The 23,568-nt window shown below is 38.0% G+C and overlaps 1 protein-coding gene across 1 annotated transcript in view; it reads right to left on the reverse strand.

Annotated features, from left to right (window-relative positions):
• PDSS2 (decaprenyl diphosphate synthase subunit 2) overlaps nucleotides 1-23,568 on the reverse strand; it is a 248,986-nt gene that overhangs the window by 203,067 nt on the left and 22,351 nt on the right. The gene's annotated exons all lie outside the window — the stretch shown is intronic.

Raw genomic sequence — 23,568 nt, forward strand, 5'->3', positions numbered from 1 at the left:
AGAACGTACCCCTAATATTATGGGATTATAAGGGGAATTCATCTCTGTGGTATCATTCCTGAAAAAAAAAAAAAAGCTCAGTCTATATGAGAAAAATATCAGGCAAACCCAAACTGAAGAACACTCCACAAAATAGTTGCCCAATGATCCTCAAAACCATTAAAGTCATGAAAGATAATTAAAGATTGATAAACTCTCACAGAACAGAGGAGACTAAGGCGACATGATATCTGAATGCAATGTAGTATTCTTATGATTGAATCACAGAACAGAAAAATAACATTAGTAGAAAAGCTAGCACAATCTGGATAAAATCTGGAGTTTAGTTAATAGTAATGTATTTCTGTTGATTTCTTAGTTTTGACAAACGTACCATGGTTATGTAAGATACTAACAACAGGGGAAAACTGGCTGAGGAGTGTACAGGAACTCTGTAATAGCGTTGCAACTTCTTTGTAAATTTCAAATTACTCCAAAATAAAATGTGTATTTAAAAATTATGCCAGGAAAACAGATATAAACCAGAACTGTCCTGGAAAAAACAGGACATTATTTTCATCTGATGTATAATCCAAGTCTACCTTCACTCTTAATATTCTTTGCCAAAAATCTAGAGAGTAACAATTGAGTTTGTGCTATTCAGTGATCAATGGAAAATTTAATTGGATTCCATCACTGCTAAAAAAATTTTAATTTCTTAAAACTTTCTTTTGTAATTCCTAGCAGCATGAAATACAAAATAATGCTTCAAACAAGGCTCCTTGAACTGATAAGGGGGGGGGTGCAGAAGAAAAGATAATTTATGATAAAAAGGCTTTTTACTTAGAACTTCCTATCCCTTCAAGTTTTATATTTAGAGCTTAAATATTTTACTCTTGTGGAAGAGATAACAACAACATGGCTATTGGAAAGGAAATCCCATTACTCATAAGATCAGTGATGAACTGGGAGGCCCACAACTGTACCTACAGCTCAGGAGAGATAGGAAAGAAAAACAAATTGGTAGAGTTAAAAAAGAAAAGACCACTTATAAGGATAAGAGAAACTAAAGGAAGATATGAAAAACTGACTAACCATCTTCTATCCTGGCTGGTAGCAAATGGACTACATTTTTAAATTAACTCTTTGTACAACTCTGTCTGCTGTAATAAGGGCTAATATTCTCTTTAGAGAGTTCCTACTGCCAGAAATAGTTTCTATTCCAAGCAGGAAGGCGGGAAGGAGAAATTACAGAGAGGGTACAGAAATCATTTGGAAGCAAATATTTTTCTTGATGCTTTTCCTCCTTCAGTAGCTGTATGGGGGGGGTAGGTGTTTTAGGGAGTTAAAGGTATTTCTAGTATACTAAAATGGCATAAAGTCACATATTTCACTGGGGGAGGGAGGCGTAGGAAACTAGAAATACTGACGAAGTGATTTTCTAGAATGTCCAGTGTAACAATGCATATTATAACTAAACCTAACAGTAATATAATACATATTACCCTTATTTTCCCCCACAAATTCCATTTTATTCATTTATATATTCAATAAATATTTACTTCATGTTTCTTCTATGTTAGGCATTTTTTTGAATAGCTCTATAGGTTTTGAAAAAAAATACATGCTCATTATTTTTAAATCCAAGCAATTCAAACATGTACAAAAATGAAAGGGGGGGAATCACCCTACAACCTACCATACAGAATTTAACATTTGGTGAAAAAGAATCTAAAAATCTCTTTGCCAGGCACATTAATATTTATATAAAACACTTCAGCCACTTTTCAAATAAGAAAAACTTCTTAAAAAATATAATAACTAGCTATGAAGTTTGAATTTTATACCAATACTAATCCTATTGTCTTATTAAAAATAATCTGAGAATTCAATCTAATGATTTTCCTTCATCTAAAGTACACCTAATAGAATTTTTCTCTGCCTGTTTCTACTTAGCCTGTAGTATATAAAATGGTTAGCTACTACCTACAGCAGTAAAAAGGAACAGTTAAAAAAAAAAAAAAGGAACAGTAAATAGGGTAACCAGGTGGCTCAGTAGGTTATAAGCGTCTGCCTTCAGCTAGGGTCATGATCCCAGTGTCCTGGGATTGAGCCCCGCATCAGGATCCCTACTCAGGGGGGAGTCTGCTTCTCCCTCTCCCTCTTCCCCTCCCCCTGCTCATGCTCAGGTGCGTTCTCTCTCTCTCACTCTCGCAGGCTCTCTCAAATAAATAAATAAAATCTAAAAAACAAAACAAAACAAAAAAACAGTAAAAAAAATTGTTGAAAATCACCTTATAAGGGGGGGAGAGGAAACACAAGAGTTTCTTATTTCTCTTGATTTTCAGTTCCGTGTTCATCTTGAAAATTCTCAAAAGAAAAATTCTCAGGCATTTTCTTACTAAATACAATTTTAAAGTAACTTGAGCATGATTCATTAGCTTAAATGTGAATGTGAAAAATGACAACATTTAAGGGTTTCAGAGATCTGAATTTTTAGTGCAGAAATAGAGTCAAAGAATTTTTCACAAGGGAAAAGCAAACATTATTCTCTTCCCCCTTCTTCCTTTTCATTCTGTTACGTCAATATCAATAGATGGGTCTCCAGACTTCCATCCTGGCCTCCCTTCACTTTCTCTCCATCCCACCCCAGTGTCAGAAGTATAGGCACACCCAGGATTGATCCCAGAACAATTCCACCAAGGCCTCAAACTTGGCACTCCCCTACGTGGAGTTTAGCCTCTGTTTTGACTCCTTTCTTGCTGCCCCATACCCAAGACACTGTTTTAATACCCGAAGGGGGAGGGGCAGGACGGGACACTGGGCCCATGTCTCTACGTAAGTTTCTCCTCAGTATCATTTTGGGTATTGGTGGGGCTGTTAATCTTTTCAAAAACCAGCACTTAGTTTAATTTTTTTCCTATTGTTTGTCCATTTTCTATTTCACTGATTTCAGCTCTTAAATTGCATTTCTTTTACTTTCTTTGGATTTACTTTGCTCTTCTTTTCTAGTAGATTAGACCACTGTTTTAAAATGATAAATTCCGGCTAAGCATTGCTTTCACTGCACCCCACAAATTGACATGCTGTCTTTCATTTTCATTCAAAATACAGTTGACCTCTGAACAACACAGACTGTACTGTGTTGCCTGTTACCCAACATGTGAAGAAAGTTGTTTGAAGTACCTTGTCTGGTTTTCTAGTTTTTTATAGAGACAAGCAATTCCAGATTCTGTTACTCTCTCCTGGTGACAAGCAAAAGTCCTTTCTCATCATACTTGATCACTATATATAACTGTAGAGACTACAGCTAGTATTATTTTCCACAGAGGTTTTGCCCTTTCCTCTGTTAGGCAAAAAGGACTGAACTGGGAAGGTACTGGAATGTAGCTTTAGACAGACCTCACTCACCTCTATTTTCAAATGGCTCAAGGGAAAACTGTCAGGTATTTGGTGCAGGCCCCTTCCTCTAGATTAATGGTTCTCTCCAGAGGTCACTGAGAGGTTTTTTTTTGGGGGGGGGGGGAGGTTAGTTATAAGAAGATATTATTTGCCTTTTTAGCTATGTTATTGACACTGATGGTACAAAAGCAACAGTGGGTCAAACTGCGGCAGTCTTAGCACAAATCAAGGCAACAGACAGCAACCATGTGATTAGATTCCTCAGTGCCATGCACTCACAGTAAGAGAAATACCAGATTTACTGAAAAACTCCCCCGATGAGGGGCATCTGGGTGGCTCCGTCAGTTGGGTGACCAACTCAATTTCGCCTGAGGTCATGATCTCAGGGTCCTGGGATTGAGCCCCATGCCCGGCTCCCTGCTCAGTGGGGAGTCCGCTTCAGGATTCTCTCTCCCTCTGCCCCTCCTCCCCCTTTTCTCTCACTCTCTCTAAAATAAATAAATAAATCTTAAAAAAAAAAAAATCCCTGATGAAATAGTAGTAACTAATATTATTAAATCTTTATCCCTGAGTATACATCTTTTTTTATAATCCAAGTTAGAAATTGGAAAGTAAGCATAAAGCATCCTGTTGCATACCAAAGTATGGTAGTTGTCTCAACAAAAAACAGCACTCGTGATTCTTTGAGTCATAAACTGAGTTAGCTGTTTTGGTTTTTTTTTTCCCCCACAAAATACCATTTTTCCTTGAAAGAACAACCAATAGGCAAATTACGGCCTTTTGACTTAGCTATTCAGCAGGTGTTTTCTCAAAAATGAATGCAGTGAGCCTGTTACTTCAAAGGATAAAAATAACAGTATTTGTTGCCAACAACAGAATTTGAACTTCTGGGCAAAAATTAGAATTGCAGAACTTGTATCAGCTACCACAACTTTGACAACTTTCCAATACTTACAACTTTTCTAATGAGATCAGTGGTGATATTAAACAAATATGATGTGAATTTTTAACATGTTTTATAATGAAACATGTCAATATTTGAAAGATTTGCATACCTCAGTGAACCAGTATTTCCAAATGACCTATGCATGATACACAACTATGGGTGGGTAAAAGATCCATTCAAAATACAAGATGGAACAATGGATTTTAATGTAATAAGTACAAAAAGTTCACTGATATGGTTTCGGATTCCACACTGCAACTAACCTTTAAGAAACTACCACCTGTCAAGTTTTGACATCGGATCAAAGAAGAATATTCACAATTATCTGAAAAAGCTATTAAATTACTCCTCCCTTTTCCAACTACTTATCTGTGTAAGGCTGGATTTTCTTCTTTTACTTCAACCAAAACAACACTTTGCAACAATGGAAGGCAGAAGCAGATACGAAAATTCAACTGTCTGCTATTAAGCCAGAGATTGCAAAAACATAAAATAATTCACTCTTCTCAATAATATATTCTTGTTTTGGAAAAATGTAATTATTTTTCCAAAAACTGTTTATTAATGTTAACAGGTAATAAGTTTATTATTATTTTAAAATTAATAAAGATTTCAAAAATCTCTTACCTTTAATTTCCAAATTTCTGATACAGTAAACATCAACAGATATAACCCATGGAAACAAAATCTCCTTGGGGTATCAAATAACTTTTTTTTTCAATAACTTTTTTTAAAAAAAAGTAATCTCTATACCCATTGTGGGGCTTGGACTCACAACCCTGAGATCGAGTCATATGCTCCCCACCACTGAGCCAGCAAGGAGCCCCCAATAACTTTTAAAGATTTTTTTTTTTTTTTAATTTGACAGAGATAGACAGTGAGAGAGGGAATACAGGCAGGGGGAGTGGGAGAGGGACAAGTAGGCTTCCCGCTGAGCAGGGAGTCCGATGCGGGGCTTGATCCCAGGACCCCGGGATCATGACCCGAGGAGAAGACAGACACTTAACACCAGGCGTACCCCAATAACTTTTAAGATTAAAAAGGGTTCCTAAAACCAAGAGTTTGAGAACCTAGCAAGTCTAAGCACCATGAGACTGTAAGAGGTTTTACTCAGTTTTTCTAAGCTAGCCCCCTGCCTCCCACACTGCCCCAGCACTTAGCAAGTGTCTTGTGCGGGAACAAAAGTCTGTACATTTTGGGCTTGCCTAGATATCCATCTGTCAAACCAGCCCACACAACAGTTAAAAGTGCTTCTGATTTCTCTCTTCCCCTGTGGACTCCCTCTGCCTGGACCAAACCTAATCCTAGGAACATGCCCATACTTGGCAACTGCTCTCAGGAAAAAAATAGCTGGCCATCTCAGTTCATATGAGAAGGGCTCTTGCCTCTCTAAAATTTGAGTTTATCTCCTTCCTCTTTGCTTCCACAGCTCTCAGAACTTTCAAAATAAGATTTTTGGAATTTATCCATTTTGTACAAAGGATACAAAAAAGGATCCTGCCACTACTTACTACATACTACCCAGACATCTTTTAATCCACTACCAAATAACAATAGCTAACACTTGCATATCATTTACTATCTGCCAAGCAATAGTCTAAGCATTTTAAGAATGCTTGGAACTCATTTAATTCTCAAGACAACGTAAGAAGACATCCTCACGAAAGTCACACAGCTCGTAACTAGCAAAGCCAGGATTCAAATTCAGGCAGTTTGGTTTTAAAGTCCGTGCCTGTAACCTCTAACAAGTTACTTTTTGCCTTATCAGCCACATATTTTTCCCCCTAGGAAACAGTCCATTTTCATGATTACTATTATCACTTCAAGGCAGAAGATGTCTAAATTCTTATCTCTGGGTCTAACCTGTTGAACTGCTTGCTGAACCTCAAGCTGAATATTCATCACATCTAAAACCAATGCATCTTCTTCACTCCCTGAAAATTTCCTTTCCCAAACTTGTCCCTTCACTGGCACTGGTTCTTCCTCCATCCTTTCCACCTTTGGCCAACCTAGGAAAGTATGATTTTCCTTTCCTCTCAATTTCAAAAACATTTGTATCTATGCCAGTAATCCGCAAACACTGATTCACAGCCAAGTTTACAACAGTGCCCAGAAAAACAGTAATATAATGTGCTGGTCTATTTAAAACCCATCCTCAATTCTGATATAATTCCTACATTTTACTGTTAGAATGTTTTTCCTTTTATGAAATAGTGATAATAGATAATAAGTTTTTTTAAAATATGTTTTTCTTGGTAAACTAAAAAGGTGACAACACTATAATGATTCCCAAAGTTATCTGGTTGATTCATTTTGAAAATTTACTGAACCAAGAAATATATGAGCTTCATCAATTTATCAGGATCTGCCTCTGACTCTCCCACCTCTTCTCTAACATAACAAGATATAACTAGTCAGGTATCCTGCCCAGATAGGCCCAAACAAAAGTAATAAAAGTTAGTAACTTTTGTGACTGTATCAAAAAGTTATAAAATGTACTGAAATTGTTTCCAAGTTTTAACAAGTTGGCTTTTCAAAATCTCAAGGGGTATCTGGCTGGCTCAGTCCAAAGAGCATGTGACTCTTGATCTCAGGGTTGTGAGTCTGAGCCCCATGCTGGGCATAGAGATTACTCAAAATGCTCAAAAAAGGATACTTTTACTGCTTTTAGACCCAGTTAACTATCCCTAAACTCACTCCCTTCTCACTCACTATACAGCGCCACTGAAGTTACTCTATTTCCAACAGCTTTGTACAGAAATCTTTTTGTGGTCTTAATCATGGTAAAACCACCTTGACCAAACATTTTCTGATATATAATCTGATTTGATTTATAAACTCCTACATGGATTTCCAACAATTTTTACTTTTGTCCCCATGCAAATAGCAAGTAGCATGTTTTGAACGACAGAATACAAAAGTTAGAACAAATCTGAAATAACTACACCAAACTCTTCATTTCAACATTAAGAAAAGTATAGCTTAAAGTCACATAGCTAGTGAATGACACAGCTGAGACCAGAAAGCTAAGCCTTCCAGATATCTATGGAGTTGCATGAAGGTCTAATTCACAAGAGAAAAACCAAAAGTCAGATAGAACCAAGATGGAAATCACTATACTCCTAGAGTAAAGCAGCGAAGTGGGGTAGGATAAGGCAGGCATACACATAAACACCTTCACTAGTGAAGCTGGGTTGCTTTGGGTCCACAAGGACTGAAAGTCATGCTGATGTGCAAGGCTCCAGGGGAGATTAGAGACAGTGTGGATGATGAACCAAAAAGAATCAATCTTCTTATTTAGTCGTTAATAGGAAAGTACATGCAGCCAAAAGATTAGAGTTTTGGGCCATCAACAGATAAATGAGTCAACAAAATATGGTATATCCATACTATGGAGTATTATTCAGCCATAAAATAGAAGGAAGTTCTGATACACGCTACAACATGGATGAACCTTGAAAACGTTATGCTAAGTAAGCCAAAAGGACGAACATTGTACAATTCCACTTATCTGAGGTACCTAGAATAGGCAAATTCATAGAGAGAGAAAGCAGAACAGACATTACCAGGTCTGGGGAGGGAGGGGAAGAGGAGTTATTGTTTAATGATTACACAGTTTCTATTTGAGATGATGAAAAAGTTCTGGAAATGGATAGTGGTGATGGTTGCACAGTACTGTAATATACTTAATGTCAGTGAATCATACACACAAAAATTGTTACAATGGTGAGTTTTATATTCTGTATATTTTACCACAATAAAAAACATGGAAAAAATTTAGAGTTTTGGAGGTGTGAGGAATTTCTGGTTTTCTGTGCCATTAATCAACTTGTCAACTTGTTAGTTACAGGTTATCTTCCCTTAAAAACTTTTCTTAAAAAAAAAATTCAGGGGCGCCTGGGTGGCTCAGTTGGTTAAGCGACTGCCTTTGGCTCAGGTCATGATCCTGGAGTCCCGGGATCGAGTCCCGCATCGGGCTCCCTGCTCGGCAGGGAGTCTGCTTCTCCCTCTGACCCTCCCCCTCTCATGCTCTCTCTCTCTCTCTCATTCTCTCTCTCAAATAAATAAATAAAATCTTTAAAAAAAAAATTCAAACACTTTCATCAACAGGTAACATATTTCAACAAACTTAGAGGAATTATAGGAAGCTCCAGAAAACAGTAAAACCAGCCCTGTATGGGTAGTACTGTAGTTCTTATTAAATGGTTATTTAACTGTCCTGTACTGATTAAGACATCCACTGCCATTTAAAAAATCTCATTTGCTAGGAGAGGAGACCAAAGACTCCCTTGATCAGGATGCCATAGGGATAGAAGACCTCTGAGACTGTACAACTGAATTAGCTCAGCAGATCACTGATTTTAGCCTTTGTTACCGTTAACCTAACAGTGTTCTCCTCCATACCTGAGGTCACAATCTCAACTATCTAAAGAAGCCAGAAGCCAGGCAAGGAATATAAATTAATGAAGTAACAGGGATGAATCTTGAAGGACAGGGGAAGACAGAAAGCTACGGCAGCCTGGAGTGCATCTGCCACACCGACCAACTGCTGCCGATTGCTGCCACATGGTAATGCTAGTCCACTATTGCTGTGCCTTCTGAATTTTCAAAAAAGGCTGGAAATTGACTTTTCAACTTACCCTACAAGCTGAGCACAAAACAGATCTGAGAACCCCAAGTAGCCTACAGACATCCATTTGTGTTTTTGCGCTCCATGCGCATCCTTCACCAAGTTATGAAGGAAAACAAGACTTCCGAGTTATGCATATCTCAGTTTGGATCTAAGGACTACAATTCCCTAAGAGCAAGGGAGCAGACAACGTTCAAGAAATATAAAGAAACCAAAAGAGTAAAACAAAAAGGCAATTGTTTTTACAAGAGCATCAACTGCTTGATTTATCTTTTTTTTTGAAATGGGTTTAATTTTATTGTATGTAAATTATATTTAAGTAACTTTCATTTATTTTTCTAATTTAAGTATAATTAACATACAGTATTATATTAGTTTCAGGTGTACAATATAATAATTCAACACTTCTATACATTACTCAGCGCTCACCACAAAAAGTGGAGTCACCATCTGTCACCAAACACTACCATCTTACCGATGGTACTTTTCATCTCTGTGACTTACTTATTTAGAACTGGAAGTTTGCACCTCTTAATACCCTTTATTTCACCCATCTTCCCACCTACCTCCCCTCCGGCAATCACCAGCTGTTCTCTGTATTTAAGAGCCTGGTGTTTTTTTTGGTCTCTTTTTTTGTCTTGTTTCTTAAATTTCACATATCAGTGAAATCACGTGGTATTTGTCTTTCTCTGTCTGACTTATTCACTTAGCATTATACCCTCTAGGGTCAACCATGTTGTTGTAAATCACAAGATCTCATTCTGTTTTATGGCTGAGTAATATTCTATTGTAAATATATACCAAATCTTCTTTATCCATTCATCTATCATCTATGGACACTTGGGTTGCTTCCATACCTTGGCTATTGTAAATAATGCTGCAATCAACACAGGGGTGCATTTATCTTTTCAAATTAGTGTTTTCAAAAGATGGCCAGTGGTGAAATTACTGGATCATATGGTATTTCTATTTTTAACTTTTTGAGGAACCTCCATACTGTTTTCCATAGTGGCTGCACCAATTTACAGTCCCAACAAACACATAAGGGTTCTTTTTTCTTCGCAATCTCACCAACATTTGTTGTTTCTTATCTATTTGATTCTAGTCATTCTGACAGTGTAGGGTGATATCTCCTTGTGGTTTTAATTTGTATTTCAAAAAGGCAATTTTCTTAATACCTACTTAATATATGAAAAGTAAAAATCTGGCACTTAAATATGTTAAAATAATCTCCCAGCTTTCAAAATGTGAAGATCTGAGATGTGGCAGCTATTAATTGTAATTATTAAGCAGCTATAATTTTTAAAACTCTTCAAAGACACCCTACAAATCACATGATAGGGAATATGACCCTAGTGATCCACAATAAACCTCTTCCCTATGCCCTAACGTGAAATGTCTGTTGTATCATCTAGGATCTCATTGTCTTGAATTCTACTAGACTTTTACAGCTTTGGTTAATATAACAAATACAGATCTTCAATTGTATAAGACTCCAATTGAAAATTTCTGTTTTGTCTATTTTTTTTTTAAAGATTTTATTTATTTATTTATTAGAGAGTGAGTGAGAGAGAAACAGCATGAGAGAGGAGAGGGTCAGAGGGAGAAGCAGACTCCCCGCCGAGCAGGGGGAGCCCGATGTGGGACTCAATCCCAGGACCCCGGGACCATGACCTGAGCCAAAGGCAGTCGCTTAACCAACTGAGCCACCCAGGCGCCCATTGTCTATTTTTTTTTAAACTGCTTGCCATTTAATTTTTTTAAAAAAGAAATATAATTGGAAAGAGAAAAAAAAATTTTGGCAAAAAAGCTGCTTTCTTGAGTTTGACTTAGATACAGTAACCAAGAATAGTAGAGGAATAAAAGCTATTTACTCTTTCTCTTATCACAAACTAGTTACTCCTTTCCAAAGGTAACCCTTTCTCTTGCCAAGGAGAGTCAAAATTCTTCCTTAAATTTGATCCAGCTAATTTATTCACAAACAGTATCATTTCCTTCTACTAAAAACAAAACAATATACAGTGGGATCTAGCTAGCATTGTGTTTATGTGCTAGACATCATGCTAGGCACATAGTAGGTATCATCTCACTTAACGCTCACTACTATATGAAATAGGTACCTTTATATCTGAACAAAGTGGACATGGTCCCTGCTCTCAAGAGGCTTACTTTCTAGTGGAGAGACAGACATTAAACAATCCTAACAAAGAATGTACAACTGCATTTAAAACCAGAGTTAGAAAGGAGATGAACAAGGTGCTACTAATGCATAGAAAACTCGACCTTATCTAAGGAGACTTCTTTGCAGAAGTAACATACTGTCAAGATCAACGGATAAGCACATTCTAACTAGGTGAAGTCTCCAGGCTAGAAGAACAGTGTGAGTAAAGGCCCTGTGATGGAAGGAAACACAGTGAATTTGAGGCAGAGAAAAAAGGCCAATGTGGCCAAAGCAGAGAAAACAAGGGGAAGCATGCTGTGTGTTAAGGCTGAAGAAACAAGCTATCTTTGGCTTTGCTCTTCACATTAGGAGTTTCAATCCTCGGAGCAACAGAGACTGCTAAAGTTAGGAGAAGGGGGAGAGAAGATGATCAGATTTGTGGGTATTTTTAAATCAAAAGAATATAAAATAAAAAGGTATACTGTCACACTCCCAACCTGTCACTATCTACCTGATTTTCTCCACCCCTGTAGGTAATCAGTCTTAGTCTTTCTTACGTAGTGTGTCTATCCTGATATGAGGACACACACACACACTCTTCCCTCCTTTCTTTTTTTTTTTTTTTTTTTAAAGATTTTATTTATTTATTTGACAGAGAGAGGGAACACAAGCAGGGGGAACAGCAGAGGGAGAGGGAGAAGCAGGCTTCCCGCAGAGCAAGGAGCCCGATGCGGGGCTCGATCCCAGGACCCCGGGATCATGACCTGAGCCGAAGGCAGACGCTTAACCGGCTGAGCCACCCAGGCGCCCCTCTTCCCTCCTTTCTTACACAAAAGGTAGTATTGTTCTGTACCTTGTTTTTTTCACTTAATATATCCATTCTTTTTTTTTTTGCAACTCATAGCATTCCATTGTTAGTATGTACCATGGTTTATCTAACCAGTCCCTTGTGGATGAGAAGAAAAAGCCCAACAACTACTATTGGATTATGTTAGTACAGACAATCTTGTAAGTAGGATTCCTGGGATATAGGATAAATGCATTTATAATTCTGACAAACACTGCTAAGTTGTACACTCCTATCAACAATGTGTGAAAATGTCTGGACAACTGATTGGTTTATCAAACTTCTGGATTTTTACCAATGTGATAGGTAAGAAACTGTATTTTATTGAAATTTTAATTTGCATTTCTCCTTTTAAGGTAAGATTGAGCATTCTTTCATATGTTTAAGAGCCATCTATACTATCTGTTCATGTCCTTAGCCCATTTTTCTATTGTGTTTCTATGAACTCTCTTAATATATCTATTTGTCTATAATATTAGTGGCAAAATTTTTCAACTTGTATTTCTCTTTTTTAAAATTAAAAAAAGGGCGCCTGGGTGGCTCAGATGGTTAAGCGTCTGCCTTCCGCTCAGGTCATGATCCCAGGGTCCTGGGATCGAGTTCCACATCGGGCTCCCCGCTCAGCGGGGAGCCTGCTTCTCCCTCTGACCCTCTCCCCTCTCATGCTGTTTCTCTCTCGCTCACTCTCTAAAAAATAAATAAAATCTTTAAAAAAAAATAAATTAAATTAAAAAAAGTTTTTGAGATAATTAACATATAACATTATATTCATTTTATTTATTTATTTTTTATCATGTTATGTTAATCACCATACATTACATCATTAGTTTTTGATGTAGTATTCCATTATTCATTGTTTGCGTATAACACCCAGTGCTCCATTCACTATGTGCCCTCTTTAATACCCATCACCAGGCTGACCCATCCCCCCCCCAGAACCCTCAGTTTGTTTCTCAGAGTCCATAGTCTCTCATGGTTCGTCTCCCCCTCCGATTTCCCCCCCTTCATTTTTCCCTTCCTGCTATCTTCTTCTTTTTTTAACATATAATACATTCTATTCATTTTAAATATAAAACATAGCATAACAATTTGATATGTCTATATTGTCATATGTTCCTGAAGAATATAGGGGCGCCTGGGTGGCTCAGTCGTTAAGCATCTGCCTTCGGCTCGGGTCATGATCCCAGGGTCCTGGGATGGAGCCCCACATCGGGCTCCCTGCTCGGCGGGAAGCCTGCTTCTCCCTCTCCCACTCCCCCTGCTTGTGTTCCCTCTCTCGCTGTGTCTCTGTCAAATAAATAAATAAAAGCTTTAAAAAAAAAAAAAAGAATATAAAAGTGGATGTGAACATACTGAAAAACATGCCATGTTCTCGAATAGGAAGTCTCAGCATCATAAAGTGCTGATTCTCCCATACCTCGTTTATTAACTAAAGCGATCTAAATGAAAATACTAAAGAAACTAATTATAAAGTACATATTGGACCCTGAAAAACCGTGAAACAGAAGGGCAATGAGGGGGGACTAGCTCTTCCAGATATTAAAATATACCATAAATCTTCAACTAAAGCAATGTCATATTGGTGCATGAATTGACAGACTAATACAGCAGAATTGAAAATTCAGAAATTCAGTATATTCACATCCACTTTTTTTTTTAATTTATTTATTCGACAGAGAGAGAGAGAAGCGAAAGAGGGAATACAAGCAGGGGGAGTGGGAGAGGGAGAAGCAGGCTTCCCAAGGAGCAGGGAGCCGAATGCAGGGCTCGATCCCAGGACCCTGGGATCATGACCTGAGCCGAAGGCAGCCGCTTAATGACTGAGCCACCCAGGCGCCCTTCACATCCACTTTTTAAAAAAAGATTTTATTGGGCGCCTGGGTGGCTCAGTTGGTTAAGCGACTGCCTTCGGCTCAGGTCATGATCCCAGAGTCCTGGCATCGAGTCCCACATCGGGCTCCCTGCTCAGTGGGGAGTCTGCTTCTCCCTCTGACCCTCCCCCCCTCTCATGCTCTCTCTCTCAAATAAACAAAATCTTTAAAAAAACAAAACCAAAAAAACACAAAGCTTTATAAATAAAGATTTATTTATTTATTTATTTATCAGAGAGAGAGAGAGAGAGCACAAGCAAGGGGAGCAGCAGAGGGAGAGACAGGCTCCCCACTGAGCAAGGAGCCTGATGCAGAGCTCGGAGCTCGATCCCAGGACCCTGGGATCATAACCTGAGCTGAAGACAGACGCTTAACCGACTGAGCCCCCCAGGCGTCCCTGTTCACATCCACTTTTCATATTCTTCAGGAATGGAGGAGGTAGACTAAAAGGAGGCCAGGTGGGTAAAGTTAGACGAATGCAGATCGTTTCTGGTAACTGAAGGATCCAGAGGGATAAACTCGAGATAGAATAGAGGGATAAGAGGGCACAGCAACATTTAATCACCTGGCGAAGCCTATGCCACAGAGGCAGGGAAGGAACGGCTAGAAAGTCAGAAGAAAATCAAGTAAAAAGTGTTTTTCAAGAAAAAAGAAACTGTCAATAATACAATTAGAACAAAGACTAAAAGAAATCCATTAGATTTAGTGATATGGAGGTCATTAGGGATCTTGGTAAGATCTCTTTGGGGGAGTATTTTATAATTTATAGACTGGAAGCCAAAGGGGGACTTACATTGCAGTATGGTGAAATATAACTATTTTGCTCTGATTTGATCCTAAAAGGGTCTTCCTGAAAGTCAACATGCCACTAAATTCAGAATATAACTGCATAGATATTATTCCTCAAATGGAGATCAAACAGTCATGGAAGGGGGTTCTTGAATAATTTATATAGTAACAGCTATAGAGTGAAGAGGATGGCAAACATGAAGTAAATTTTTTCCAAAGCAAATGAGGCTGTAGCTTCAGAGAAGGATTTGGCTTGGAGTTAGCTCCGCGAACATTCTCAAGCACAGCCGGAGAGCCACATGAAATAGGCAGCTGCCTAAATAGGATGCACAAAACAAGCCCCTGGCTGCTCAGAACCACATCCTTCTGCGTCTTCTCAAGATACCTCTCTCTCTCTCTCTCTCTCTCTCTCCCCCTTCAATCTGATCTCAGAATACTAAATATGGTCTCTTCTGGGTTAGTTCCAACAGAAGCATCCATCTAAAGCTTCCTTGGTAGAAAAGTAAGGGTAAAAATTATTACTAATTCTCTCTTAATATTCAGACAGGACAGCACACAGAATCCAGCTTCGAGGCGATAGCAAAAGGGTTCCAGGAACAGAGGAGTCAATAAAATAGTAGCAATGCCTCAGTCAGATCCAAAGTGGGACTGAACAGGCCCTAAGGAGAATATCCCGTGGGACATTCCAGAAACCGGGGACTGTGAGGATGAAGAACATACACGGACTAAGGCAAGGCATTCAAGGGACATAATCACAAAATCTTAAGGGAAGACCTTAGACATGACCTAGCTGAGAGAGAACGCTTAAACAAAAAGGAAAGAAGAAAGGTGATTTTACACCACTATTTTACCAGACTAGAGCCAAATAAAACTAGGATTCTCACACAGAAGTGATTAACTGAGCAGTTCCTAGGTAAAAAATAAAAAATTTATAGATCCTGCAGAAATCTTCAGAATGGAAAAACTTCCAAGTCCACCTAAACTGATTTGCATGCCAAAACAAACTTCCAACATGGAAAAAGAGGGTAAGTGAAATAGACCAGTATCTTTTCATCTTCCTTTTTAATACAAATTTGGACCAAGAATGGAAACAAAAAAATCCTAGCACTGAAATGCAGAAATCCGAGGTCCTATCTACCACTCATCAGCTGTACAATTATAGGCACACTTGTTGTCACAGTGCTAGACCAAAAGCACTAGTGAGGTCTCTTCCAGGTATAAGATCGTTGTTCATAAAAAGAGGATACTACTCTCAGATAAGGATTATTAGGGGCGCCTGGGTGGCTCAGTCGTTAAGCGTCTGCCTTCGGCTCGGGTCATGATCCCAGGGTCCTGGGATTGAGCCCCGCATCGGGCTCTCTGCTCAGCAGGAAGCCTGCTTCTCCCTCTCCCACTCCCCCTGCTTGTGTTCCCTCTCTCGCTCTGTCTCTCTCTGTCAAATAAATAAATATAAAATCTTAAAAAAAAAGATAAGGATTATCATCTTTGTTTGCTAAAGATACTGGATCAGCAAATTCAATTAAAATCCTTAAGGTAGAGGGAAAAAAGAGTGTCTGCAATAACAACTCCTGATTGTAACTCCATTGAGGAGGTGGATTACACATTTCTTTAGGTGGTTCTACTCTGTTTTGTACCTTCCAAACTTTAGCCCCACTCCAAAGCCCACCAAACACAGTGGTATTCAAAAAAATCTGGGTCGGGCGCCTGGGTGGCTCAGATGGTTAAGCGTCTGCCTTCGGCTCAGGTCATGATCCCAGGGTCCTGGGATCAAGTCCCACATCGGGTTCCCTGCTCCTTGGGAGCCTGCTTCTCCCTCTGCCTCTCTCTCTCTGTCTCTCATGAATGAATAAATAAAATCTTAAAAAAAAAAAAAAAAATCTGGGTCAATGAGGTAATGTAATGCTATAAACTTCTACATTATTCTGTGGAACTCGTACCAGAGGTTGTTTATTCCTAAGTGGTAGAATTAAAGAAGGTACTGCACCAGAGAACTGTATTCGCTCGGTGAAACCCACTCCCCGATACCAATTCTCTGTACAAGGTTGTCTCAAAGGAAAGAAACAGGGGCTGGCTCTTGTTTCAGCTTAACTTGCATACCTCCTTTTTGGAACTGGGCGAAGTAACACAGGATATTAAAGGATGTGGTGGCTATTCTGGGGGGCAAATTTTTTCTTTATAGAATTAGAATTGTGCTAATTCTTATCGGGGGGCAGCAAGGAATAAATCACATATTAGTACCTCATGGTGACAGTTTATTCTATTTACTGTAACTGGGGAGAAATGCATTTTACTCATATGGTAAAGTAACAGAGAACTCTGTTCCTAGGCATGTGCCTAACTCATATTTCAAGAGAATGAATTTTTTTTTAATTTATTTATTTGACAGAGAGAGCCAAAGAGAGAGAGAGAACAAGCAGGGGGAGGGGCAGAGGGTGAGGGAGAAGCAGACTTCCCTGCTGAGCAGGAAGCCCAATACAGTGCTCATCCCAGGACCCCAAGATCACAACCTGAGCCCAAGGCAGACGCTTAACTGACTGAGCCACCCAGGCATCCCGAAGAGAATGAATTTGTAAGCCCAGGATACCACCAACTTATAGCAGACAGGGTAGGGGCATATAAGTCATGAAATGGGAAGCAAACAGGAAAGAAACCCAGTGCGGGCATTTGAGCGTAATAAATATAATAGCAATCTACAAGATGAACGGTTCATGTTGTTTATGATTACAGACTGATTATTCCTCTAAGTGCAAAGACTATCCAATAAGTCATATCTGGGTTGATTTGTTAGCAAGGTACTTTTACCAGATAATAAATTAGAATGTAATTAAAGTGCATTCTGTGTTTATCATAGACTAAGATGGCTTACTATAATTCTCAATTATCTGCATGAACACATAACATGACAGCATCGTGAATAAACCTTCTAGGCAAAGGGCAATAAACATCTTAGGACTGCACTAAAATTGCTAGATTTCTTCTCCAGTCCTTTAAAAAATGTGTTTATGTGTTTCTAATTTTGATAAATTATATAAACAGAACCAAATTCATTTGGTACTTGCTTGGTACAGTAAGTCATACAGTAAGTCTGAACTCGGTAAGTCCCTGAACTTCTTAGCTTCTTAGCAATTTGCTAAGGGCAGTGACTAAATCATGAAAGATGTAAAAGAAAATAGAATTGAATATTTACCACAAACTTTTGTTAGGTGAAAAAATCTTAAGCATAGAAAAAAGAAGAATCACAAAGGAAAAAAACAGGTGAGAACAATTAAAAATTTATAAATGTGTGTATAAAACATTTATAGCATATGAGGCAATAATTTCACCATATAAAGATGTCTTAAAGATTAATAAATAAATCATTCTAGGAGAAATAGACAAAACACACAAAGAGAAATAAACAGAAACATGGAAAAAATTTTCAAGTAGATTAAATTTAAATCAGGATAACATTTGTTCACCTAATTAGTAGAAGTCTTTTTTTTTTTAATGATAATGACCAATACTGGCAAAGATACAGTGACACTGGTATTCTCATACATTGCTGATAGTGTTGGAAATCAATTAGAACTCTTCCCAAAAATATAATTTGAGAGTTTGAATTAAACATTACAAAAAGGTTTATAATATTTAGCTCAGGGGGTGCCCAGGTGGCTCAGTCTGTTAAGCAGACAACTCTTGGTTTCAGCTCAAGTCATGATCTCATGGGTCCTGGGATCTGGCTCCATGCTCAGTGGGGAGTCTGCTTGAAGATTCTCTCCCTCTGCCCCTCCCCTCACTCGTGCTCGCACATGCTCTCTCCCTCTCTCTCCCTCTAAAATAAATACATAAATCTTTAAAAAAATATATTTAGCTCAGTACCCCACATCCCAGGATCTATAGATAAAAATACTTATCACAGCTTGACCTATCAATAATAGGAATCTGAAATAACATAAAAATCCAACTACAGGGTAATGACAATGTTAAATATGGTATAATCATGGACAGACTATTATGTAGCTATTCAAAATGATGGTTATGAAGACTAAGCAGAAAAGGATAAAAAATTATAAAGGCAAGATGATCATATTCTAATAAAAATATGCATATTAAAGAAGACTAGGAAGGAAAACACCAAAGTGACAATCTTTGTGTTAATCTGGTATAATAGGCTGAATAAATGCCCTCCTACCCCAAAAGATGTCCAGGTCCTAATCCCTGGAAGCTGTGAATGTTACTTTACTTGGCAAAGGGACTTTACTGATGTGATTAAGTTAAAGATCTTGAGATGGGGAGATTATCCTAGATTACCTGGATGGGCTCAATATAACCACAAGGATCCTCATAAGAGGAAGTCAGGAGGGTCAGAGTCAGAAAAGGAGATGTGACGACAGAGGCAGAGGCTGGAGTGATGTGGCCACAAGTCAAGGAAGGTGGGCAGCCTCTAGAAGTCACAAAAGGCAAGGCATGCATTCTCCCTAAAATCTCCAGAAGGAACTCAGCTCTGCTGACATCTTGATTTTTGCCCCATAAGATCCATTTAGGACTTCTGATCTCCAGAAAAGACAATTAGCTTGTGTTATTTTAAGCCAATAAAATTGTAGTAATTTGTTACAACAGCGATAGGAAACTAACATAGATGGTAAGACTGCCCTTTCTAAACTTTCTGCAATGTTCATATTACTTTTATTGAGCATTCTAATATGTAAACTTAGCTAAAATTTAAGATTCTAGATGAAAACTGCCTCTGCTGCAGCGGCCCTCTCAATCCTGGTTGCATGGTAGTATCAAGTATTCACCTTTCAAGAAAAAAAAAAGAGAAAAGAATACCAATGCCATAGTTTCTCTTCATTCCCAGAGATTCTGATTTAGTTTTTGTTAGGCTCAAACATCAGTACTTTCTTAAAGCCGCACCTGCTAATGTGCAGCCAGGGTTGAGAACCACTACTCTGGCATAACAACTCATGACTGACAAGTTTCTCTAACCCAAAGAAAAAAAAAAAATTTTTTTTTAAAGATTTTATTTATTTATTTGACAGAGAGGGACACAGCGAAGAGAGGAAACACAAGCAGAGGGAGCGAGAGAGGGAGAAGCAGGCTTCCCGCGGAGCAGGAAGCCCAACGTTGGGCTTGATCCCAGGACCCTGGGATCATGACCTGAGCCGAAGGCAGACACTTAATGACTGAGCCACCCAGGCGCCCCAGAGCAAAAATGTTTATCAACCTAAAACTACATCTCTTTCAAGAATTCTGAGGACACTCAACAACAGTTTGCCTTAGCTTAAATTTAGGTCTAGGACAGAAACCTTGTTTAACTGGCACTGTCAAAGAAAAAGAAAAAATAAAATCATTTCTTAAATAAATAAATAAATAAAAATTAAAAATTAAAAAAATAATAATAAAATCATTTCTTCTACTTCTTCAGTGTTTCTCATTTCTGGAGTTCAAAGGACTCTTCAGAGAAACGATGCTCCAGGAAAAAGGTTCTTAGCTGCTACCCAAGGCCCCATATTCAAATTAGAGTAGTTCGCAAGAAGAATTGTGTGTCCTTCCCTTTTCTACTGACAATTGACTTTATTATGCCTACTAAAACAACGTAAGATATCTGGTCTTTGAATTTTTTATAGTATATTCTTTAAATGGTGTTGACTAGCCAAGTTCCTCTGATAACGTGTTCTCTGAAGCCATATTTTCACTCCACTTTCCAGGGATCAAGCCATATATTATTAAACACACACACAGACACTTCAGTATGTTTGTGAGCAAATGTGTAACTTAAGGCTTTCAAATGTGATATTCTCAGCTATAGAGGAATTACTGATCAAGTCTCATGCACCTCTCGGTCAACTCATAGCACCACTTCATATTCTTTCAGCAGGAAAATCCACAAATGAGAGACATCGTTATCAACCAAGTGTGTCCAAAGATTGATCTCCATAGCAACTGCAACTCTGCCACATGTAGTGTATAAGGCATTGGCGTTAACACCACATGCACACAAAGTGTTGGTATTATGTAGTCCAGACTGTGGTTGCTGTAGAAACCTAAACCCAAGTCCCTGACAACAGTGGATAAAATGAAAACAACAACAGAAGGGTCCTTGAGTACTTAGCCATAGCCATCTACACCTTTGCTTTCAAGCAAGATAATGCCATTTTAAATGCTATGTAATAGTCTTATTGATACCATGAAAGGAATATTTTCTACAAAAATAATGTTAAATGATGTCATGTCTGTTTAACATTAGGAACCATTTCCTATTCCCTAAAAAATTCTTCCTCCCATCGTGTGCTCAGTTGGGGTTCAGAAGCTCACCGCAACCACGTACTGTCACCTTCTACTGGCCTCAGCCATAGCTAGTCCCGCACACAGGCAGTCTGGAGCGGTGCCAGGCTTTGCTGCCACCATCACAACAACTATGACAGATATAAATAAGTTTATTCTAAAATAATTATGCAAAAGAAGACTAAAGTAGGAGGAATCACTTTATCTGATTTTAAGGCTCACCACGTAGCCATCAAAATCAAGACAGTGTCATATTGGCAGAAGAATAGAAGCAAAGATCAATGAAACAGAGAACCCAGAAATGGGTCATTACAAATACACCAACTGATTCTGACAGAGGTGCAAGAGCAGTTTGGTGGAGCGAGGGTAGTCTTTTCAACAAATTGTGCTGAAATAACTGGATATTCACAGACAGGGGGAGAAAAAAAGAACTTTGACTTAGAATTCATGCTATACACAAAAACAAATGCAAAATGGATCACGGATTTAAATGTAAAGCATGAAACTATAAAACTTTTATTTTTAAATTTTGTTTTTAATTTAAGCAGCTTTACTGAGGTGTAATTGGCATACAATAAACTGCACGTATTTAACATGTACACTAACACTTGTAGAAGAAAACATAGGAGAACATCTTTGGGACCTAGGGCTAGGAAAAGACATTATATCAAATTTAGGGGGAAAAATATCCAACAAAACAGGATAGTGAATTATGGTATATCCGTACAAGGAATACAAGGTGGTTGTTAAAAATTATGTTCACTGAACATTAAAAGCAATCCTCTATATATTGCTATATAAACAAAATATACACATGGACAAACTCATTTTTATAGTCTTGCAGGCTATCTAGCTATCTCTAGATGGTAAGATTCTGGGTACTTTTTAAATAAATTTCTATACTGTCTAACAGTGACATGTTCTACATAAAAATGAGATTAATTTTTAAAATTAAGTAACACATACTAAAGAATAAAGAAGGCTCTTTTCAACTAGAGATTTTTATATACAATAATGTTAAAAACCTACTTGTTTTAGTCTCCCAGAAAAAAATAAAACTACCCTCTCTGATACAGAAACATTTGCTTTTTCTTTATGATTTCTCCAGGTTCCTGAAGAGACACCATTCATTTCCAGCCTAAAAACAAACAAAATTTGACCAGATTTCCTTTAAAAAAAAAATCCACGCAGGGGCACCTGGATGGCTCAGTCGTTACGCATCTGCCTTCGGCTCAGGTCATGATCCCAGGGTCCTGGGATCGAGCCCTGCATCGGGCTCTCTGCTCGATGGGAAGCCTGCTTCTCCCTCTCCCCCACCCCCTGCTTGTGTTCCCTCTCACTGTGTCTCTTTCTGTCAAATTATAAACAAAATCTTTGGGAAAAAAAAAAATCCATGCAACCCAAGGGCTGTATATGCCCATTCACCCTAAATTTGATAACCTCTACATCTCTATTATATCTAGCTGTAAATAGCAATGAGTACAGATTTAGAATTTTTAAATAGATAATTTATTAAAATGCACTCACAAGAGTACTCTACAATAAATATATAGTAAAGGAAAGATGAACAGGAACAAGGGAAAAGAAAATAGAAGGAAAAGAATATCTTAACTTGATCTTGAGAAAAATATAATCACTTTAGTTCTGAGGATAAGAAAGAAGACATACAGAAAACAGTTTCCTCTTTATATTGGTAATTTGTATGAAGATCAGAATCTGTGAAAGCTTATTTGATGCTTTGGAGTTACCCGAGCTTTCTGTGCAGTTCAAAGTCAAGGTTTCTCAAGTGGAGACACATGGCTCCTTTGTGTATGTTCTTTCCCTCAGTGAAACTGCTTGAAATGTCCAAGTCTAATGATATAAATTCTGATGCTTTCACAGTGAATATTCTGGATGGCATCATTTCTCTATGCCTTCCAATGTCTTAAAAATGTTTTGTTTTTGTTTTATAGGCCTGAATTAAGGAAACATAATATGCTGAAATCATCAAGAGGTTTTCTCAGGTTCATTAAAGTTCTCCCACATGGTTAACTGCTGATTTTTACCCAAAATTAACATGATACTAACTCTACTCTTCCTGAATTCCACATGGTATTCTAGTGAAAGGGAAGGGCAAAATTATCTTCCTCCTATTTTCCATCAATCCAAATTCTACCCATTCTTCAAGCAGCTGCTCAAATTCTTCCACAGAACCCTCTGGTTTAGTCAGCCCACAGTGGTCTATCCCTGACCTGAACTCCTGTAACACTTAACTAAATCTTCCATTTGGCAATTACTAACAATTATGATGAAATTATTTTTATCTTACATTATCACTTGAACTTCACAGATTTACAACTAGGTTCCTCAAGAATATTCTATGTCCTTGGAGTATAGAAACCCTTTTTATCTCAACAAACCTGTCATTGTGTTTTAATACACAGTTGATGGTCAATAAATATTGGTTGACTAACTGCAACACAACTATACCTTTCAATTCCCCTCCTTAATTGACACTAATGTGTGTGTGGTTTTTTTCAATGCTTAGCTATTATTCCTCCTGCCTACCTTCTGTCTTATGGACAGAACTACAAAGCAGAGGCTGAAGACAGGGGCTTTAAAGGGAATTGTTTTCTCTTTGTCTCCCTGCAGCAAAACTTCTTTAAACACGTTAAAGGAGAATAAAACTAAATTTATACC

The sequence above is a fragment of the Mirounga leonina genome, unplaced genomic scaffold (genome assembly GCF_011800145.1).
Source record: "Mirounga leonina isolate KUSES-001 unplaced genomic scaffold, KU_Mleo_1.0 Mir_53, whole genome shotgun sequence".
NCBI lineage: Eukaryota > Metazoa > Chordata > Mammalia > Carnivora > Phocidae > Mirounga > Mirounga leonina.